Consider the following 6,000-nt stretch of genomic DNA (forward strand, 5'->3'; position numbering starts at 1 on the left):
GGGGTTACACAGTAGACCAGCAGCAGAGCCAGGAATAGAATCTAAGATTCCAGGTTCCTAGTGCTCTGTCCAATAGAGTTCTCTGCCTCTCTGAGTTCTAAAGAAAAGGTTACAAAAGCTGTAGCTTTTTTTAAATATTACTGCTTAGTTCTACTTTTTAGAAATATCAGGAATGTGAAGTCTGGTTTTCCCTGGTTTTGTGGGAGGGCTCTTCTAAGGATCAAGGAATATTTATTGTGAGCTCTAATACCTTATTTGAAGGGATGAAGGTGTTGAATCTTTGACACAGTTTTTCTTATCCCAGATATTAGTTATTGAAGTTCTACTGATGTTAACAAAAAGTAGCGTGAAGAGCTTGAAATAGTTTGACTAACACCTCTTTCTGTCTCAATTGCTCAATTTTCACTGTCTTGTCTTCTGTGACATAACTATTTCACTAGTTCTCCAGCCACTAGAGAGTATTCCAGCCCAGACTTGACCTGAATTGTCAATGTGAAATGTAGGAGGTTTTGGCTTTGTCTGGAGGAGGAAACACACACAATCAAATCATTTACAGTCTGTTTATATATATATATATATATATAATATAATATATAGTGATCATTATGTGAATTAATAACTATACTGTGCAACAATATCTAATTCATATTTACTTATCACTATATACATATATAAATATATAATAAATATAATTTTTTTTCTCATGCAGCAACGACACACAAACAACTGGTAAGGCGAGACAAAACACACATACTGATAGTTCAGGGGTGATGGAAGCGTACTGAACTAAATTATAGAAACAGGCAAAAAAGAGTCTCGCAGAGAAACTTTATTTGGGGATTAAAATGAAAGGTTCCAAATACTGCAGAATGTAGCCCAAAAGAAATATGTAGTAATGGGAAGCCTTAAGAGTAGGTTATGAGCAAATCAGATATTTCATCAGCACTTAACATCCAACACCCAGCAAAGGCATTATGACCAGGTTTTTTCTTAAGCGGACGTTTCTCAAGGTGTATTTTCAATTCACTAAAAACGACAATTTTAAATCCACTAGCCGATGCACTCATATATCCTTGGCAGATTGTCCAATAGTGATGCCTCAATGTCACTTCCTTATGGAGGCTAGGCCAGGTGAACCAAGAAAATATTAAAGTCACAAAGCCTGGGCCTGAAGAGCTACTACTCTACTCCACGTAAACTCTTAGATAGCTCGATGGAAGCAAATGAGCAGTGTGATTTTTTTTTTTTTTCCAGTTTTTGAGGATTTTCTCAATTTCTTCCAACTCCCCTGCTCCTCAACTCAGTGAAGCAGGAAGACATTGTTAGTTTAAGTTAAGGGGGAAATGTCAGGGACAGGATCCCAAGATTTGGGGGTCTCAGATTTCTCTAAAACTTTCATTATACACCCTATACTTCTTGTCTGTAGCTTGTGTCAACAATGTGGTGGTGAATACTGGTTTTCAAATAAGCACAGGTTCTATTACCGCCATCCCCTCTGACTGAGGTAGTATAAAACAAAAGGAAAAACTAATTAATTTTCAGAACATCACTGAATCAAAGATACGACAGATGGCATTTTTGCTCTACACTTAAAATCTAAAAACCTGTCAAAGCTCATAATGGAAAAATATCAGCACACAAAGGTGTATGTTGAAAGACTTGATGAATGAGACAACAGAAGTCATAATGGAAACGCTTCGCAATTTCCATTGTTCGAAGCAGGTGATGGCTAATAAATACATTGTCTTTATTTAAGAGCTTGTAGTTTCCCTCATTGTGGAAAATATCAGGAAGACATTTATTAACTTGTAGAGAGTCAACTCTGCGAATGTCAAAGTTCCTCTTGAAGAGCCCAGGGTGATAATACGGTATGTAGTACTGAACAAAGTCTAAATGTATAATATGGCAGCAAACTCCTTGACTCTTGCAACCTTTCCATTTATAAAGCCTATTTGCTGTCCGAATACACAGTGATTATCATATTATGGTTCACGTTCTATACTGGACTGTGTTCTGTTTTTTTTTTTCGTTCGGGAGGTTAGTGGATGAAGGACAGGCAGAATGAAGGCGGAATAGGACCTTACGCTACAGTAGTAATTTGTGGAAATGTAGGAGCTTGTACTTCATTATCGGGGAGATTGACAGCTACCTGTAGTTTGATTGAAGACCCGCTAAATTTGACGGACAGAGCGCTCTCGGTCATCTCACTACAGTCAACTTAACATCCAGTATTCTTCAGTCAAGAAGAGTAAAGGTAAGTTGACAGTCCTGCAAAATAAAATATGTTCTTTGGAATTCTGATAGCTAAGCACTATAGAAGCCATGGATCCATATAACAGACAGCTAGTTGAAGTAGAAGGAATCAATATCAAAATAGTATTCAAAGGTATGTTGCACTTTCAGTTATTCTGACTCGTCATTAAGCACACCACTAATGAAAGGACTACAGATAATAGTATTTGGAAGGATTTTAAATGGCCGTGTGCTCTTCAACACTGATTAAATTTAATCCTTTTGATCAAAAGATTATGTGCATGAAGAACAGGATTTGGACTCTTCAAACATCCCTAATGGCAGCCCAGTCCACCTGAGATCCCTTAAGCCATAATAGGCACCCACTAGAAGCTTCAGCGGTATACCCTGTGTAACGAAGTCCACTATATTGCGGATCAGAGCGTGTCCAGGGCGCTTTGCTGATTACCAAAATGGAGCATACTGCTATGGGTTGAGTGCTTTTTAAGAAGCTCAAACAATCCTCATCGTAAAACTTCTGCATGCAACTCTCATGGGGCTTAGGACAGGGAGTCTGGTTCGCACTCCTTGCATATTTGGAGACATCCCTCTGCTAGTGGCAAGGAAAACTCAGAATCAAGCACGTCACCCTTACCAGTTGGCTTTCTTATGCTCGAGGAACATGGAGAAAAAACATGGCATCAAAGCTTGGCTTGTTTTCTGCAGACTTACTTTACTATCCAAAATGAGACAAGCCTTCGCTTGGTGTAGGGAGTGTGCAACTGCTTCGTGTCAAAGAAAAGTGTTATTAACAAAGCTGTAATAAACTCTTATATAGTGCCTCAGCAATCAACTTAAAAAAGGAATATTTAATAGTCATTAAAAAAAAGATCATAACATATGCAAGACCTAATTCCTTCGCACTTACTATGATCCTGCCACCTGCAACCTTATGCACTCTATAGCAGCCTGTAAAACTGTAATCTTAAATGATGTAAAATGCTTCATAAGGGGGCTTCGTCAACACATTCATTGCATAAAAGATGAAAATCCGTGCCCCTACTGTAATGATGCCTTGGCTTTTGGGTGGGACCTCCGGCTCTGTCCCTCCACGCCCCAGTAGGTCAATGGAAATCTATTGAAACGCTACATGCCAGCCATACAAATGCAGATAGAATTCATATTTCAATTATTAATGCAGACTGAGGAAATAAATCCTCTGCCACAAACTGACGAGAAGATTCAAACCGCGAACAAAAGTCTCAGATGCACATAATTACCTTATATACCCACGTTTCTTCATCTCATTCCTACTTTAGAAGTTCGCGGGATTTTGGCCAGGGCGCGCCCAGATTACACATGGCCCCAAACTGGGCGGTTTGCTCTCTGCTAAAATGGTACCTGCTACATATACTATAGGCAAAAAACCAAACCAGATACCAAAGACCTCAATGCGGTATATATTTTTAGGACACCAACAGTCCACCTAGGGAGCTCTAACCCCAAGCCAAGTTAAAGCAAAGACGAGTACCAAGCCAATTGTGATCCTCCTATGCCCACCTTAACACACACCTCATCCAGTTTCCCCCAGGTCCCATACCAGTGCCATCCTTGTTATGGGGAACAATAGGACTATGAAAAACCAATCCGGTTCACAAATTGCCCGAGCATCGCCACCCAGTAAAAGAAAGAAAAAGGTTCTCTCGATCCTCAAAAGGAACCAAGCCCAGACCTCTGTCAATAATAAAAGCAGATCTATTACCCCACAAATCACACCGAGCGTTGCCCAATTCTCTTTAGAATCTAGAAGTTTATTCATGAAAAGGAAAAAGAATTGTAGATTTTGAGAGCTTAGAATTGTATGGTTAATGGAATCCAAATTAACAATGTGTTACAGTAATGGGGCAGTAAGTCTTCTTGATAGGTTCAAATGCTTATTTCACAGCAGCGTCAATGCAAGGTAGATATTTCTGGATGTGAAATTTGTAACAGGTTCAAGTGAAGTCATCTTTGCGAAATTACTCACGCCACATCGGCCACAGCTGGGAACTGGTTCACATTAATCCTTTGTGTAGAGACTTTCAGTTTATGAAATAGCACGAAGTCCCGTGCGCGCGCAGAGGGTAATGAGGCAGGGACGGACAGCAACAGAGATGGAGAGGGTAGGCCTGAGGATCATCAAAGTAGTAGGTGGCCTCAATAGCCTGTTTATAGTCTTTTGCTTTTACCCTAAGTGGTAGGAAAACAACAAGAAACTCGACCATCTCTTGTTCCTTACTATTTCCACACTTGACGATTTCAGATGCCGTACCGGTTGGGAAAATTAAAAGAAAGATAAACAAACAGCAAAATGGAGTCTGGGTCACATGGGCGTCCTGCAACTTTTGAGTTAGAATCAGAGGTGTTATAGTTGAGCTGGCGCTGCCTCCAGTAATCAGGCAGAGATTGAAACTGAGCAGAAAGGCTTTCAATCAGATTTCATTGGAGCGGCACAGACGTCACCCCAGGAGGCGTCCCGAGGATCTGGTGCCTAGAAGTTTTTCCCTCGGAGCTTTGCTAACAAAGAAAGGAAGAAAGAGAAATAAAAGGAAAAGAGACAACCCTTCCTAGCATGATATCTGAACCAGGAAATCTCCAGCTCTCTTCCTTTCCCCATATCCACATGCGTCGTCCTCTGCATCTGTGCTGGGTGATATGGTTTATCTGAGCAGCCTAATGTAAACTCTGCTGCAGTCCAGACTAAGATTAATTCTCTGGAGTTTGCAGCAAAGAGATTAAATAACAAGGGAGAGAAAATAAACATCTGAAATTGAAAACTTCTTCAGGGCTAATTTAACACCAGGTTCCTTTTCTCCTCCACACTTCAAATGCCCCTAACACAGGAAGGGGAGGAAAGGCAGGGAAGGAACTGGAGGTGTGGGGGGAACGACTCTCCTTTTGGGTATGTACCCCCAGTGACATGGGAAACAGGGTAACCTGACCAGAACTTGTACACAGGCACCAGGCTGCTGGTTTTCAAACAGGCGAGACAAAGTGTGGAAAATTCCACTTCTTCCTCTACGCACAAACCTGTCAATTAAGTTCCACAGGGCGATCCATGAATCTCTCACTAATATAATACATAGTCACCAGCTTGGAGCTCTCAGTTTGGCTTGGAGGAGGAGTTGGAGTCCCCAGCCCTCAAATTTATAGAAATATTCAAATTGCAACCGTCTGGTTTAGTAATAAATCCATCAGGCCCACTTGCCCCCTCAGTAAAAGGAATTTATAACGCACTAAGGAACAATGGTCATTCTAGATGGAGTCGATCTTGGATGGCTCCCTTGCGCCTTGTTCGGTTTGATATAGACAATGCTCTGTGCAGCCTGGAGTTCAGTTTGTACCATCCACTGGGCACTGGTGTAAATCTGGACTAGCTCTGTTTTGTGTTTTGCCGTCAAGTGGAGTTACTCCAGACTGTTTATTGAAATAAATGCCAAGCAGAATCCAGCCCTGTCTATACCGGAACGGTTCATTGGGCCGTCACAGAGGGCCTGTTTCAGGGGATACAGAGAGGGGGAGAGTATTGGCCTTTATTTAGGCCACAGATTGGGCCAAAACAAAATGCCAATCTGAGGCACCCTCCGACTTTAGGCATTTGGGAAGTCCAGATAGAAGCTGCCACCTCTGAGAGGCTGAAAAAATAACCACTGGCATCCTCCTACCTCCCTCCACCAGCCTGACCCTTTTCTTCTGCTCCCAGCACCCACCCACAACCAACCTATGAGC

Source organism: Chelonoidis abingdonii, chromosome 5 (genome assembly GCF_003597395.2).
Source record: "Chelonoidis abingdonii isolate Lonesome George chromosome 5, CheloAbing_2.0, whole genome shotgun sequence".
Lineage (NCBI taxonomy): Eukaryota > Metazoa > Chordata > Testudines > Testudinidae > Chelonoidis > Chelonoidis abingdonii.